The 17,416-nt window shown below is 51.7% G+C and overlaps 1 protein-coding gene across 1 annotated transcript in view; it reads right to left on the bottom strand.

Moving 5' to 3' along the window:
* Positions 1-17,416, bottom strand: part of COL13A1 (collagen type XIII alpha 1 chain) — a 146,420-nt gene that overhangs the window by 97,295 nt on the left and 31,709 nt on the right. The window lies entirely within an intron of this gene.

Genomic DNA, 17,416 nt, shown 5'->3' with positions numbered 1-17,416 from the left:
CAGCAACTTGTCTGTTCCCCTTCCCCCAATTCCCCAGCACTGTTCCCATCCCCCCAATTCCCCAATAAAAATCTTTAAAAAAAAAAAAAGGTGGAGAGAATCAGTACCTACCTCATACGGTTGTTGTCAGAATTAATTGAAATAATATGTATGAAGTGCTTAAACTGGTACCTGACACATAGTAAGTGCCACATAAACATTAGCTTTTACATTGTTATTCTTTCTAGTTGCAGACAATAGACAATAAACAGAAACAAATAAGTAAGAAAAACCCAGGCATTGATAACTACTATGAAAAGTTAAAATATAATGTAAAATGTAAAGAAGGGGGGCTAGAATTTGGGAAAACACAAAAATGCTTTGGGTGGTAGAAGACGGTCTTTCTGGGGAGACGATGTTGGAGTCAGGACTTAAATAATGAAAATGAGCCAGCATGAGAGGATCCAAGAGATCATCATTCTATACAAGCAACAGCAAGTGCAAAGGCCCTGAGGTAGGAATGAGCTTGGGTTTCTGGGAAACAGAAAAAGGCCTAATGTGGCTGGTGCTGTGATGTCTAATGCAGTAGCAACTAGCTACCTGTGTCCATTTAAATTTAAGTTAAATGAGAAATTCAGTTCCTCAGTCTCACTAACCACATTTCAAGGGTTCCTGAACTACATGTGGCCAGTGGCTACTGTATTGGACAGCAGAGGTATGAAATATTTTCATAACTATAGAAAGTTCTCTCTCTTTTTTTTTTAAAGAATTATACAGTTTTTTGTTTTTGTTTTTGTTTTTTAAGATTTTATTGGGGAATTGGGGGAGGGGAACACAGACAAGTTGCTGTCCTTTTTGTTCTTCATTCTAGTTGTGGAGGATGTTGCTTCAGTGGCCCATGCTGGTATTATCATTGCGCTCTTCCCGGGTGAGGCAGATTGGTCGCCGGCCACTGGACGGCCGCTCACGGCGGCTCTTGGTAGCTCACACCGGCTGCCAGCCACTCAAGCTGGCTGCCAGCCATACACGGTAGCTTATGACAGCCCACTGCAGCAGGGGCTGCAGCCTACGCCATCACCGGTGACTCATGGCAGCCCAGCTCCAGGTCGAGCTGTTGTTCACCATCTTAGCTGTAGAGGGCAGTGTCACTGGCCCCCATGTGGGATCCGAACCGGGGTCCTGCTGCTCAGAGCTGGCGTCCCAAGCCAGCTCTTAACCAACGCGCCACTCGGCCGGCCCTAGAAAGTTCTCTTAAGCAGCTCTGCTCTAGAGTTTCAGAAGAAAAGAAGAGATTGACACGAGATGTCTGGCAGACAGAGGCCAGACCTCGAAGGGTCTTGAAGGCCAGAGTAAGGAGCTTGGCATTTGTCCTAAGTGTACCGGGAAACCTTTGGGGTATCCAGACTTTGGCAAAATCATTTGGCTTAGGGGTGGAAGGGAAACTCCCTCTGATTCTCCTACTACTCTGAGCCTGAGGAATCCTCACAAGTCAGAGCTGAAGGGGAACAGATGTGTTTCCTGAGTCTGACAAACCTCCAAGTTCTAAAGAGCACACAGGAATGCCACAGAAACTTCCAGAAACCTGGCATTTTCCCGAGGTATTTGTGGATGCCCTCGGTGAAGGCAGAGGTGGAGCTCCTGGTCCTGAGGCCATTAGCCCATGTCCTGGCACCTGTAGAAAGGCCCTGGTAGTGGGTACGGTGCTGTGCCCCCCAGACTCTCCTGCAAAGGATGAAGGACTTAATCTCCCAGACTCGGAAAGTGCTGCCGGCACACAGCCTTCATGTTAGTTCTCGTCAGGAATTGCCTTGAAGAGAACCACCTAGTCCAAGGGCTCCCTAAGCACTCTGGCCCCCGTGCCCAACTTGGAGCAGCTCTGAAGGGCCATTCCAGCTCTAGTACCTGTAGGTCTGGCTGCAGCCTTTCTTGAAACCGCATCATAGTTCAACTGTTTCCTTTACCCACTCCTGCTACCTTCCCTTCCCTCCCCTCCCCTCCCCTTCCCTTCCCACATTTGAAAGTCACCTTCCCAGAGCAGCCAATCTGCCTCAGCGCCACAGCATCACAGAACAGCCTGTCCTTTTGCGCATTGGTAGGAGACAGTCAAGAGTCAGGATAAAGTAGTCACCATAATGACAGCACCAACTCAAGCACCACCCTGACCAGAAAGCAGCTTCCTCCAAGTGGGGGTGGCCCGGAAGGTTCCAAAGGGCCCCCACATTGGACAAGCCCTGTGAGGTTAAGAAAACTTATTTACTGAGTGTACCCCTGTGCCATGCAGATTACACATGTGATTCCATTTCCCCTCACCAGGCCTTTCAAAGCAGGACTATAATCCTTATTCTACTGGAAGCAAGCCAGGTCTTTGAGACAGAGTCCATAACAAGCCCAATTTCCCACAGTTCACAGATGCCCACACTGGGATTTGAACCCAGATCTTGTGGATTCCAAAACCCAATCCTTTGCCTGTTCTGCACTGTACAGCCTAATCTCACAGAGTTCCCAACTCAAGGATTTCATGTGTTCATGCACAAATTCATTTTAAGGAATGCGGACATTTGTATCTCACCTTGCCTTTGCTATCGTCAAGAACCAAAGTGACACTCTCCTGCACCCTGCCCCTCACGCCTCCCTTACCCCGTCACCCAGTGAAGGCTTCATGGTGGAGCTACATCTACTGTCTGATGTCTGTCACCATCACTACTTTTTCATGCTCTACAAATACTGCTTTGATGTGCTAACAGCCCCTAAAATGGGGACAGTAGCTAATAAAATGTTCAGCGGAGTCCAGGATGGTTAATCCAAGCTACTCTCCTGACCTGTGACAGCCCCAAGCTGGCTGGGGGACCTCTGCATCTCTCAGGCACTGGGGTGGGACAATTCAGGGAAGCTGAAATCCTCTAGGCAGCTCACAGTTGGCAAGGTCTGGAAAGAGGCCAGCGACACTGTGACTTCAGCGGATGGGAAAAAACACCCATAAAAGGGTCACTTGAGGATGATAATAGTGACCTGCCTTGAGGACAGGTTGAGGAAGCCTGGGAAGATGTCAGGAGATATCATACTTGTCACCAGCCCCTGAATACCACAGAAGGCTACACAGCTGGCTTTCTCTGAAGAAACGGGTCCCATTGGCTACCAGGGTCAGAAAGTCCTGTAGAATTGGGGCTGGGACAGGGCTGAGGGGCAAGATCAAAAGGAGATGTGGGGGGAAACAGAGAAACAACAGCCTCTCCTCTTATTAAAAATAAATAAGAATAGAAACCTGCTATCATACAAGAGTAATCCTGCAACCCTTCCCAAAGACAGAGCAAAGGTCTGCCGAGCCAGTCAACCAGTCCACCCCTTCGTGGTGGGGTACAGGGAAATGAGGAGTGGGCATTGCTGCTCAAGGCCCCCAGGAACGAGTGCCTGGCCAGGCAACCAGGGCGTCCACACCGCTGGCCCCCAGCTGCCCTCCTGGAGGAAGTGGGAAAGAGATTCCAGGAGAGGGCAGTCCCATCCGTTCTGTGGTGGGACCAGAGATTGGGGCTGAGGCCTGGAAGAGACCTTCTGTCAATTTAGGGTCAGAAACCTGTAATCACTGCGATTTAAGAACTTTTTAAAATTCTAAAACATTTAGAAATGGTTTTAATAATTCTCTTTGTTTTTGGTAAAAATGTTAAGGTAATTCTAGCTCACCTGAGCTGGAGGAGATGATAGAGGTGAATTGTCTGAATGACTCAGGCAAAGGAGAGGGTCAAGGGACCTTGTGTGGTAGGGGACAGTGCACAGCAGGAAATCCCATGGGGACAGTATTTCAGGAGCAGATGCCAGTTGGGTGTGGCAGCCCTTGGCTATACACATGTCCACACTGCCTATGACACCTACAGAGGGTGAGCTGTTGGAGCCAGAAGATCGGGGTGGTGGTGTAGCCTTGCCTGTCTGCAAGCCCCACCCTAGGGCTGGACTCTTCCTTCTGTTTGCATAAGGGGAGGGGATCCCTTTCTGGTCCAATGATAGATCTTGGTCCATCTGTCTCCAGGAAGACACAACGGAAGTCTGGGGCTGGGAAGACCTGTGAGTGAAATGCCATCCAAGAGAGACAGAAAATCAGTGCGCGCCAGTTGGGCTTTTCTCTCTTTCACTCAGAAGGGTGTGTTTACATTCCCAGCTTTCTTTATAATGCTGAATCAGAGGTTTTCTCAGAGGTACCACTGTGCATGTGCTTTAGAGCCAAACAGACCCGGGTTCAAATCTCAGTGACTTTCAAGTAGCTACAGAGTCCACAGCAAGTTTCCTTTAATTTCCATGAGCCTCTGTCTCCTTACCTATAAAATGGAACTAATAGAACCAGCTTACAAGATTGCTGTGACACAAGGGCAGGACACAAGGATGTAAATGTCTGGCAGTGAAAAAGCACTCAGTAAATGGCAGCCCGGCTTCTTGTTACTAAGCCGCCACGTGGGTTTAGGATGTAAGCCGCAGGATGATTTTCATTCATTTCAGGCCACAGTTTGCTCACACGTTGACAGCAACCTCAGCTGTCTGGCTTTGTGACACTTGTGTGGCCATCTGATCCATCTTCTTGGCAACCTCTGCTTTTGTCCTGCTCCCTCCCCCTGAAAGTCTCAGCTGGTCTCTGTGGCTTCCCCACCTCTGTGACTTAGAAGGCTTGAGTAAATGACCTTAAAATCCACTGGACCCCGATATCCCCACTGTAGGAACCCAGACCAGTTGGGAAGGAGAGTGGAGCCAGCGGGCAAGAGAGTGGGCTTCCTGCTTCTTCCAGGCACCGTGGGACTCAGGGCGCTTTCATTCCTTTGGGGCAGGGTCCAGCCCTCTGTAGGGAGAAAGCCCCCTTTCTCCCTCCCAGTGGGCCAGTCCTACCCTCCTGAGGACCTGGATGGGAAGAACCTACTGAACTTTCTTTAAGTCTCTTGGCTGATTTTGTGGGGCCTGCCTGATTGCTTTTTTGGGTCACAGAAGGGGATGGGAAAGGGAGAGTGATTAAGAGTCAGCCCCTCCCCTGCTTTGTCAGGAGGCCCCTGTCCTTCCCTCCCAGGGCTCTTAATCCCTCTGCCTGCAAAGCAAATGCCTGTCCTCACAGGCTGAGATGCTGCAGAGCCAGAGGTTTATACACAGACCAGTTATTTATTGGGAGGCTTAGGGCCAGGATGAGTCTGGGCCACATTCTCTTCTGTCCTGGCTCTTCTCACCTGGGTTATAAGCAGGGAGGGAAGAAGAAAGGGGAAAGAGAGAGAGGGGATGGGATGGAGGAAAGGGCACTCATGTGTTGAGGTCTGCTCTGTGCCTGGTCCTGTACGGGGTGTTCACAGGGGCTACTCTTCGTTGACCAGTAGGTCACTTGTACCTGATGGGCGTGCATGTGTGAGCAATGCAGACGAGTTGTGTTCCAGAGACAGGATGGTACAGTGTTCAACAGCATGGCTCTGGTCCAAACTCCAGCCCTGACTTTTATGAGGTGACCTTATACACCCAGGCACGCGCCATCACTTCTTGGAACCTTAGTTTCTCATCTGTAAAATGGGGATATGAACTTCTACTTTCTGGGGTTCTAGGGGAGCTGGAGTCAAGCCCCAAGTATGGTGTCTGACACACTGTAAAGCGTACAATAGGTGGTGGCTACCATGAGGAGAAGGAGGACAGGGTCGGGAAGGAAGAGGAGGGAGAGTCTAGGAAAGAGGGGGACCATAGAGACGATGAGAAAATAGGAGAGGGGTAAGGAGGAGTGTCTGAGCAAGAAGACTCATGTGCTTGCCTCCACCAGGGGTTTGACCACTTCAGATTTCTAGCAGCACCCTGGGGGTGAGCCCCTAGCAAGACCTCAGCTCCCACTGGGAGGCCCCAGCTAAGAATGATGGAGAGAAAGAGGATTCTAAGCAGCAGAGCTGACCTGGTACCCCACCTCAAACGCCTGCACACCGCCTTTCACCAGAAGCCACTGCACAGAGGAGGGACCTCCAGGGGGTGGGGATTTGGACCCTCCTGGGGCTCCTTAATGAGACTCAAAAAAGCTCCCTGTGTCTTTAAGGAGGCGCCTATTGGGAGCCCAGGAGGGAGGGAGGTTAAGATGATTAGCTGGTGCTAACAAATTTAGGATGTGGAAGAAGTCTTTTCTTGGCTGTCCATCAAAGGAAGGATTGAATGTCCCTGAGCTTGGAGAGAGCAGAAGAAGGAGAGGAAAGTGCTGGGGGAGGGGAGCAGGAGGGAGTTATGTGCTTACCAGCTGAGCTTTCTCCTTGGACAGGCCTTCCCTGGCACTGGGGGCTTGTATGGGAGTCAGGCAGGCTTGCAGGGCCCAGTGGCTGTCTGTCCAGACGCTGGCCTCCTCATCAGCCTGTCTGTCGTCGCCCCTCCCCCACCACCCCAACCCCAGCTCAGGTTCTGTCCAAGCAGCTGGGCTGAAAAGTGATCCTGGAGGAAGAAGGCCCTTCCTGTTGATTAGGAACCAGTACACTCTCCCCCCAGCCCCCTCCAGCCCAACCAGACCCCCTCCTCATCCAGGCTCCCTGTCCTGGGGCCACCCCCTGCCCCTTGTCACCAAGGGCTGGGCTGCTCTTCATCTAGGTTTCCCCTGTAACCAAGGGAAACGTTCACGGCCTCCCAGAGAGATCACAAACCACTCACAAAAGCCTTCATAAAAGGTTATTTCCGGCACGCGCTGGAAGGAGGGGGGCATGGGAACCATGCCATGTCCAGTGATGGTTCATTCAGAACAGCCTGGGCACTGGCTCTGGGCCAGGCCTTGTGCTGGGCACTGGGGAAACAAACAGCAGGTCACTGCTGCTGTCCCTGCCCCAGTACCTGCACTCAGGAATGTGCCATCCAGTGAGAAAAAGAAAAAGAACGAAGAGGTATGCTAAAATGAAACATACATATCATCCATATATATATATATATATATATATATATATATGGCAGTGGCTTTCAGAACTCCATAGGCAAAAGGCCACCTGCGAGGCTTATCTAAATGCAGATTTCTAGGCCACAGCCTTGGAGATTCTGATGCTGTGGGTCTGGTGTGGGGCCTGGGCATCTGCATTTTCAAGCAGAGAGGATGATTCGGATGTTGGAATTGATTTGGAGGAAGGCTGGAATGTAGGGAGCAGGGGTAGTGGCAAGAAAGGGTGTAGGGCTGGGTCCAGGAGGCAGGAGAAGTTTTCCAGAGGGGGTGACCTGAAGCTGATTCCTCTGGGAAGGGGCGGGAGGGCAGCAGCAGACTGAGGGAGAGGAAGTGGTGAAAAGGGCTGGTGGCTGGGGAATGCCTAGGTTAGTGTGGCTGCGGGGGTAGAAAAAGACCAGGCTGAGCAAGAAGTGAGATCTTGGAAGCATTCTGGGGGAGCTGAATGTCTCCAGCAAGGGAGGTGTCTTGATTGTGTTTGCAGTTTTGAGAGAGTGCTCTAGCTGCGAAGTGGAGAACAGGTGGAGGGGGTCAGATTGGAGAAGATGGCAGTTATTAGGAAGCTATGGCAACAATATTGGGGGAGGGCTGATGCTGGGAGTAAGACAGTGGCAGGAGGTGGGGAGGAGGGGACAGAACAGGGGAATGCCAAGGAGGCTGAGTCCACAGAGGACATGGTGTCTTGTGGACTGAGGGTGAGAAAGCGAGAGGAAGTGGCTATGATCCCCAAGTTTCTAGTCCTGGAGTCTGTGGAGAGGGCTGCTTCTCTCTGAGGGAGGCTGGGATACAAGAGAAAGGAGCTGGTTCAAGAGGAGAATTGGGCATATCGTTTTAGATCCAATCACTTCAAGCTCCCTGTGGGCCATCCTAGTAGAGATGGGCAGTGGGCAAGTGACCTTACAGATCTGGAGCACAGAAAAGAAAAACGGGCCGAAGATGTAGATTTGGGAGATGGTAGGACCCAAGTCTGTAGCTTTCAAAGTTTTGACTGACCTAGTATAAGGTATCACAACCAGGAACACACAGAAACAAAAAATTTCATGAAACAATAGTTCCCTTACTATGTGCGATGCACTTGATATTTTTTTCTACTTCGCTTTTCTTTGCTTTATGTCATTTAATTAAAAAAAAATGCTGGTTACAGCCCACTAAATTGATTTCCATGACCTGATACGTTGTGACCTGCAATTTGAAAAACATTGGTCTCTGTGGAAATGGAAGTCAATGGAATGAATGAGATTCCTAGAGGGTTTAAGATGCAAATATGTGTTCCCTAACAGAGAGGACTGGTGGGAGGTGAGAAGGCAGACTAGAGGACTGGGAAGAAAGGCACCAGAAATCTAGGAGAGACTCTTGGAAGAGAGGAGGTTAACAGAGAGATGTCACATAGCATAAGGCTTGAAGAGCACCCAGGACCCAGCAGGGCATGGCCTGGTGGTCAAAGGACCACCCAGAGCCCTGACCCTGGATCAGACTCAGGGAAGGACAGCATAAGAAAATACCTCAGAGGTACCCTGGGACATGCTGTAGGGAGGGAAACTGAGTCCCACAGAGGGCAGGGGACTCGCCCAAGGAGACCTGGGCTCTCTCTCCTTCCTATCTCAGCCTCCTCACCCCTGGCCTGCCAGCCTACCTCTCTGTCACTCTGTCTCCACAGTGCACACGTGGCCTCTTGGGGTCTTAGGAGAGATATGTTTCCTCATCCTCACTCATGCTCAAGGCTCGCTTAGAGTTGAGTAGGACATATGTGATGAAAATCAAGGGCCTTTGTCACCGCAGCTGAGTCACTCATCATATGCTGAGAACCTACTATGTGTCAGACACTATGCTGGGTCCAGAACCTAAGGGCTCCTAACCTAGCCTGGGGTGGGGTTAGAGCCAGTTCCCCTTGGATGGGAGGTGTCCACTAAGACCTGAAGAGTGAGTAGGACAGAGCTTGGCCACGAGACAGGACAGGCTTTGTCAGGAGCCTGGGAAGGAGGTTTACCACTTACTTCCCACAGATCCTCTGGGACTGAGTGGGTCTTGGGTACCAAAATCAGGGGCCATTGTCCTGGGCTCTGAATGTTGGGCCAGGGTGGGGAGCTAGAGACTGGAGGTGCTCAGTGGATCAGAGGCTGCCAGAGCCCCAAAGATTTGGGCAATGGCCCCTTCTGCACAGGGCACATCCTTACCACCTAGGGCCCTGAGTGCCCCTTCTGTGACTTCTCCATCCTCCCCAGATGCCCATACACCACTGGGCATAGAAGTTCTGGGAGGCTGGAGAGAGCCTGTGGTCTGCCACAGGCTGGCACCTTTCAGGAGAGGACCTCCAGGGACATCTGGAGCCTTCAATAGAACAAGCCAGAGACACTGCTTGGAAAGGGCCTTGGACACCATCCAACCAAATGTCCCAAATTGCAAATAAGGAAACTGCAGGACAGAGAATCACATAACTAATTAGTCGTAAGATCTTAACATAATGTGGTTTTTCTTGGCCTTTCCAGTAAACTCCTACTCATCTCTCAAGACCCACATGAAGTCACATCCCTTGGGATTCCCAAACCGGAGCCCAGGCCCTCCAGAGCCAAACCACTGCAGACAGTGAATCAACTCAGGAGCTGAGGCTCAACTCCATCTGCCTCCACAGCACTGCTGTCACTGACAGTCTGGGCAGCCCTCTCCCCCCAGTTTGCATTCACCTGGCACATGCGCTTCATGGTTTCAAACATTCTTTAAAGTAGGTGAAGCTTGGTGGGCCATGACCTCCGCGGCCACCTGTTGAATGCTCTGACATTTTGTGCAGTGTGACCAATCTTTGTGGGACCCTGGACCTCCCTGGGACCCCCCTCTCGTGCTGTTGCAGTGGGCAGTGGAGCCACAATTTTGCAGGAGGGCTTCGGTCATAGGCTCCGCAGCCAGAGAACATAAACAGTTTATTCTCACTGCGTTTCTGCAGCTCAGGCAATGGGGGAAGATTTAACCTTGCTTGGTCCAGGCACCAACTTCCACATGCACAGTGTAAGGCACATAAGGGCCACTGCTCCTCTGAGCTGTAAATGCTGTTGCCCAACTGCTGCTGGGCCCCTGTCTGAAACCCTCACACAGTAGGGTTGTTAAGGAACTGGATTCCCTGCTCCCCAAAAGAGCAAACCCCAAGTGAAGCAGTCACTGGCCCCCTGGCAGCACACTGGAGTCAGCATCTGTGTACCTACAGCCTGTCCTGCTGCTGGAGACAAGGTGTAGAGAAGACCATGGTCTCATGGAAAGCCAACATTCAGGGCAGGGATAATGTTAGTGCCCAAATGAGCATAGGCATATGAGTGCTTGAATGGGTGGAGTGTGGAAGGAGAAGGTGGTCCTCCTTAGAGAGATTCAATACCCTGGGTGGGGGTGGGTGGGTAGCTACAGAATATGAACATCACGTTGAGGGCTGGGTGTGAGGACACCTGGCTTCTGGCCCCTGCTCTGTACAAAAGCCAATGAGCTTTTCATGACACCACTCTGATCCGGTCATGGCTCCCTAGAGCTTTCAAGATAAAAGACAAAAACCTTACATGGTCCACAAGGCCCCACGTGTTCCAGCTCCTGCAGACCTTCTGAACCTCATCTCGTACCACTCTCTCCCCGTAAGCTCCTGCTCTGGCCACACTGTTCTTCTTTCCGTTCTTTATTCTTGCCACACTCCTTCTCACCTCTAGGTCCTTGCACATGCTGTTCACTTCGCCTGGAACGCTCTCCCTCCCACCTTCACTGGTCAATTTCCACTCCTCAGGGGAGCCTTCCTGGCCCTCCCTGGCCATCAGGAGTTTTTCTAGTTTTTCACAGAACACCATTGCAATTTTACATTTGCTGGTGCGACCGATGGAGGTCACCTCCCTCACTAAACTGTAAGTTCTGTGAGGGCAAGCGTTGTGTTTTGCTCACTTTTGGGTTCCATTACCTAACAACGGACTGAAATAGAGTAGGTGCTCAACAATATAAATTGAATGCAGGAATGAATGAATGAATGAATGAGTGAATGAATGAATGAAAGGATGCTATTGTGATTTTGTGCAAGGCAATTCCGTCCTCTGGGCCTTATACCTTAAATGATGATTTGTAGAGTACTCGATGCCAGGTACTGGGGAGGGCACAGAGCTGACTCTTTAGAGAGGAGACAGGTGTGTGAACAGGCCATGCTAGCACAGCAGGATAAGTTATGCTCAGAGGACAGGCAGGATATAAAGAAGCTTTCAGCAGAGGTATTGGTGGGGGGTGGGGCAGACTTCCCTGAGATTATAACCAAGGTCCCATCTGAAAGGTGAGAGTTAACAGGCAAAGATAGAAATAGGGTGTTTTGGTAGAGAGCAGAGCAGAGGCCAAGGCACAGCAGGGAGGGGGCCCTAGGAAGGCTGTGCTATAGCAAGGCCAGGAGCATGTGGGGGGGCAGGGGGGTGGAGTGGGGAGAGATGGGCTACATGGGCCCAGTTGGACTTTGTCGTGAATGCTCTGGCGCCACTGTGGGGGTTCAGGCGGAGGGGCAACAAAGAATGTCCTGGGTCACAGGAGAGTCTGAGGTCCCTCCATCTCTGGCGCCCAAGAGTATGAGAACCATGGGCAGAGGAATGATAGGCTAGGCTAGGAAGGTTCCAGACTACATTGCCAGCAGAAGTCTCAAGGGGCTGGTTTCCTCCCTGACGTCAAGTTAAAGGTCACGCCGATCCCAGGTTTCCACTCAGGAGCCACTTAGGACTCCACATTTTATGCATTTACCCAGATCCCTTTGGGATCCCTGATATTCCCAGCCTGGACCACCTTGTGGAGTAACCAGTCCCCTAAGCCCCTGAGGCGCTGTGAGAGGCAGGACTTCTTTTCATTTGTCCTGAACTCACCTCACTCAAGTTTCAAAGGGGGGCCCATCATCCTAGTATTTCAGGAGTGGAGAAGGAAATGCACCGGGAGCCGCCGCAGTGGGAAGGGGAACTCAGGACATGTTTGACTCCCGGGCCTCCGCCTCACATCAGCCCACAAGCTGTATTCCCACCACAACGGCAAAGCCAGGCTGCCGTCCCCACTCCCCGCCAACCCAGGCCCCTCTCTTGAGCCTGAATGGGCCAGACATGAGCAGAGGAACCAGAAGTGAAGCGAGGCCATCCAACTGACTGCTCACTTCAGCAAAGGGACGCCACAGCTGGGGGGCATGTCAATTACAGGACTCTAAGTAACCAGGCTCCTGCGATGCTGCTAACTATCCTTCCAGTCCTGTCCCCATCCTGCCAGGAAACCTGCCCCACCTGGCACCTTGGGCTGAAGCCATTCTCCAGCTCCGGCCCCTTCAGAGCCCCCGCCAGGTCACAGCTTGAGTTGAAAAAGGTCTAAGTCCTGCTTGGCTTCTCTCAGTTTCTCACCCTCACAGGCAACCCATCAGCAAGGCCTGCCAATGTCGCTTCCAAAACATATCCTGAGTCTGTCCACTCTCCCGTCTCCTCTACCACCATCACCTCTCACCTAGACACGCACCACAGGCTCTCTCTCCCCCCACCCACCCCTGCCCCCGTACTCCATTCTCTATCAGCACCAAGAGGAGTGTAAAATGTAACCTGAGCATGTGGCTTCCCCTTTTAAAACCTTCCAGTGGCTTCCTGGTTCACTGAGGGCAAAATTTACAAACCCCACAGGCCAGAGTCAGGCAAGGCGCCACAGGGCTGGTTCCAGGACTTCTCTGAGCTCTCTCTCTTCTTTCTTCCTTCCCCTCAGTCCATCATGCCTCTCTGACCTTCTTTCTCTTCTTCCGGTATATTAAGCTCATTACTACCTCAGGGCCTTTGCACCTACCTGCTTACTGAAATGCTCACTCCTCATCCTGTTTTATTTATTTAATAGACAGTTTGTAGTGCTTTATTTTATGCCAGGCTTAGTCTAAGCACTTTTCAGGTTCTGAATCATTTGTTAACTCTTTGCATGGTTGGCTCCCTCTTGTCAGTTCAAATGTTGCCTTCTCATGGATGGGGTAGCCTTTCCTGGCCACCATCAAACAAAGATACCACTGCTCCCCCACCAGGCCCTATGGAAAATATGCCCTTGATTCATTTCTGTCATAACAGTCAATGGATATTTTCTTATTTATTTCTTTATGAATTATTAGCTCACTCTCCCACTAGACTGGAAGCTCCGGGAGGGCAAGACCTGTCTCTCAGTTTGACCCTCATGTTCCTAGAGCCTAGTAAGGTACCTGCCCATGAGAATGAATGAATGAATGAATGAGTGAATGAATGAGTGAAAGGAGCACCCACCCAGAGAGGCTTGTTTCTAAGACCACCATGCTCTCTAAACCCCACAGCTGGCATGTATAATACAAATTGCAGGATATAAGTGGTGAAAGGTTTTTGGTGGCTCCTGCTCAGAGGCCTAATCAGGGATGGGCTTCTATAAGGTAGGGGTGAGATCTTGTCCCTAAATATGAAAATAACAACTGGCATGTTTGCAGCAAATGGTAACCCGCTTTAGAGCTTTCAAAGAGCTTCACACACAGGAACACACTGGTGTCTCCCAGCCACTCCGGGAGGCTGCCACAGCCCCATTTCACAGATGCAGGAGCTGAGGCCCAGGGAGTCAGGGCCACGCAGTGTGCACAGGAGCCAGGGATCACCTCCATCTTCCAGCACTAAAGCCTTGACAAAGGCCTGTATCCACGTGAGCGCCTGAGCTCTGTACAGTAAGTCCTCACTTCCCATCATGGATGCATTCTTGATACCGTGGCGAAACAACGTATTAGGAAACCGGCTGAGCCTCAGAGATGTGAAGCCACTTGCCCAGCGTCACAGTTGGGTCCTGGAACCCAACTAGCAGACAATCCCACCACTCGTTAGAAGAGATGCTTCCAGAAATGGCTAGGTGACCCTGAAAGAGCCTCTTGCGGTCTTTGGGTCTTAGACTCTGTCTGTAAAGCCCAGGTTCTCATTAAATCCCGTCTGGGCCTGTGTGGCTCTGACATAATAGGGGAGGGAAGAGCAGATGTGTGGCTGCTATTGTCTCCCATGGCCCCTTGCAACATGAGGAAGGGGCAGCCTGGGTGCCTTGGAGCAAGGGCAGGCCCCACATTACCCACGGTACCATGGACGGAGTGTCCAGGGGTAACCAGTGCTCAGGGCTCCGGCCTCCTGTGCCGGCTGGATGACCAGGGTCACATGGGAACGCAGAAGGGCTGGGAGATCTTGGAGTTTCCCAAGACCAAGACAATAACTCATTATATCCAAGGGGGTTTTAAGGTGGGCAAATGCTATGAACAACATCCAGTCTCACCGCAGAGCTGCTAAAATGAACAGCAGAAATGGGCTTCTAACCTGAGCTTCCTTTGCATAATAAAATCGGATTCCTTCTCCATATGTCTATTTCTTTTCTTTTAGCAGAATCTTTGAGACTGTTGTTTTACAGAAACATGATCCTCCTTGCGTAGGTGTCCATCCCAAAAGGGGGATGGGCATGAAGGATGGAGGAGAAGGGAGAGGCAAGACCAGTTTCTAACTCTCAAGGGAACCCCCACCCTCCACAGAAGCCAGGAGAGGGCGAGGGCGAGGGAGAGGCTTGAAGGGGAGAGTAGAGAAGATTGGGTCTGACTTCATTCCTACATACACAATAGCTATGTGGTAGGTGGTGGCTTCAGGGGCCAATCAGTTTTAGGAATGTCGCAACATCTTTTGTTCTGTCAGGAAGGACGGGTTGTCTCATGGACAGATGAATCTGGAACCAGACACTCAGCTTGGCTGGAGCTCTTAGCCTCAGCAGGCATCAGGGCCGTGGCGTTAGCCAACGCTGGCCACTGGGCTGCTTCACATCCCTCTGTCTTGCCTCAGTTTCCATAAAACTCCTGGCTCCTTGTGACCCCAATGGTGGCACTGGGGATATATTCTGGGGACAAGACATGGTGGAAAGAACCCAGCCATTCCCTATCTAGCTGTGTAGCTTGGTGGGGGCAAGTTCCTATTTCTACCTTAGGGTCTCATTTTCCCCAATTGCAAAATGAACAGGTTGGGTGACTGGAGAGGATTTTATATCCTGCTCCTAGAATTCCAAGATGCCTGGAGGGGGACACCAGTGGTACATACCCTGGGCACCAAGTCCTCCACCCCCTCCCCAATCCCACCTGAGGGCTCTGCTGTTACACTTGGATGAGGCATAGATTGGATTACATGGAAGAGTCCCTTCAAAGAAAGGGCTTGCCACTGCCCCACCCTCCCCACGATGACCTCTGATGTCCCTTTGGGCCTGCGTTCTGAATCTGGCGGCTGTGAAGAGGAGGCATGTGCCCCCTTCCTTCCATCCCTGCAGGACTTTGGGGAGGGGCAGAAACTCCCTCCTCATTCCTGGTCAGGACCCAGAATTAGGCCAACATCGACCCCCCCCAGCTTAGAGGCTCCTCACTCTGCCTTTCTTAATGCCTCACTTGCTGCCCCTGCTCCCCCCTCAGCTAAGTTGGGGAGTGCCTGGCAGATGCCAGTATTATAATTGTAAAGGACGGGAGCTGGATTCTTCTAGAGCTGAAGAGACTTTCCAAAATCAAGTTCTGTCATGGTTGGTGAAGAAGACACAAAGGGCTAAGGTAGGAATGCAAAATGAATGATCTCTATAAACAAATAATCCAGCACAGTGGGCACCGTAGATATGTACAACCTCATTTAAACAGAAAGGAAATCTCAGTTATCCAGAACACCACATTTTCAGGAGAAAGGGGCACATATTTTCAAAATAATAATGTAACAGAGATTAAAAAAAAAAATCTCTGTGAACTTCCAGCGTTGTCTCTCAAAACCAGCGCACATTTAGTGCAATGACTCATGTACCCCTTTCTCATCCCCATTCCCTGAAGTAAACACAGAACATTTCACACCTGTCAATGCCTCTGAGGGCCAATCAGCAAAGAACGATGTGGCCAGCGGTGATGTTGCCAAGTACTTGAAAACTAGAACGATGCGGGAACCTACCAACCAGACCCAACACCAGCCGTGACTAATGGGTAAGGCCACCGCGGAATGTCGATGTGGCCACAATGTCCAGACTCGGAAGCAGCATGCGGGAAAGGCAGTGCTTCACTCAAAAGGGACTGGCACTGGGTCTTAAGCCTAAAGGGCAATGACGAGGACATTCAGTCTGCCAAAGCCCTTGGGCTCTGGGCGTCCGGGAGCCTGAAGGCACAGCCCGAAGAGCCCTCCGTGCCAGCAGGAAGGCAGGGCCAGGAGCACACGGCCACTCTGCCCTGTCCACGCTGCCTCCAGGAGGGCTGGGACCTCAGCCTCTCCTCACTGGCCTGTCACGGTGTGCGAGGTCCCCTGTAACAGCTCACATAACTGTGCAGGGAGCTGGCGTCCACTTAAAACCCCACCGCCAGTGGAGCATGTACTACGGCTCCGTGCCAGGCTGGCTCACGGCACTTCCTCCCCGCTTGGGCAGGTGGAAGTGGCAGGTGGCACTACTGGAGCCCTCTGCCCAGGCTCAACCCTCATTCCAGCCTCTAGGAGCCTCCCCAGTTCTCCACCGGGCGGAGGAGCCAGCCTGCTGAGGGAGGTAGCTCCCCGTGTGCGAAGACCAGCCATCTCTGTCTCCTTTGACCGCATCCCTGTCCCACTGAAGACATTCCCCCAGTGCCTAACTTGCCATACCTGCCACACACAAACAGATGGCAAAGGCTGGGTGGGATGGGAGGAAGCATTAGGCTGAAAACGAGTTTGTGAAGTGAGCTGGAGAGAATGACAGGCAGGCCCTGAGCCAGCCCTGCTGCCACTCAGCCACGGCAGGGCCTGACCCTTCTGCCATGCTCCCTCCCCTGCCTGCCCTGCCCCACAGCCTCCGCCTGCCTGGCACACCCCCACCCACATGCAGAGTCACGGCCTCTGCGCTGCGGGCTGCTCCTGCTTTTTACTCACCAAGTAGCTGGGCTATAGGGTCTCGCTGACCCCCAGGGCTGGTACCTTAGGTACAAACACCAGCTATGCACACCACCGTCAGAGTATGGTTCTCGGCCACTGTCCTCACCTTGGTCCCATCTTGCTTGTGGCCCACCTCACAGTGGCTGGGACCCCATGTTTCTCGTCTTCAAAATGGGGATAACCATCACAGAATGCTTGATGGGAATATATGCAATGTGGTACATAAAGCCTAAGTACGATGCCACCTCTTAATGTAAACACATGCCATGACCATTACCGTTTACTCAGGCTCACAGGCTCACCACGGCCTTGACTCCTTCCCTGCCCACCCCTGCCAGGGGGCCAGCACCTGCCAGTGTGACCACTGCCCTCGGCCCCTTCTACATGCTGTTCCACATCTCTTCTCTGAGCAGAACTGTTGCAGCCTCTTCTTGGCTCCTGTCCTCAACTCTTAATTTGTCCTCTACACTGCAGCATGCACAGCTGGGTCCTATCACACCCTTTCTGAGTAACCGTCCATGACATCTTCAGGGAAGCATCCAACACCCTCCATGGTCTGTTTCCCCACCCCCAGCTTTCCTTTCCAGACTTATCTCTGATTGCATCCCTCCCTGTGAGCTTGCTACAGGCATTCTAGATGATCCCTCCTTTC

Source organism: Hipposideros armiger, unplaced genomic scaffold, assembly GCF_001890085.2.
Source record: "Hipposideros armiger isolate ML-2016 unplaced genomic scaffold, ASM189008v1 scaffold_15, whole genome shotgun sequence".
NCBI lineage: Eukaryota > Metazoa > Chordata > Mammalia > Chiroptera > Hipposideridae > Hipposideros > Hipposideros armiger.
The sequence above is the reverse complement of the archived record's forward strand: the minus strand, read 5'-3'. Positions and strand labels throughout refer to the sequence as shown.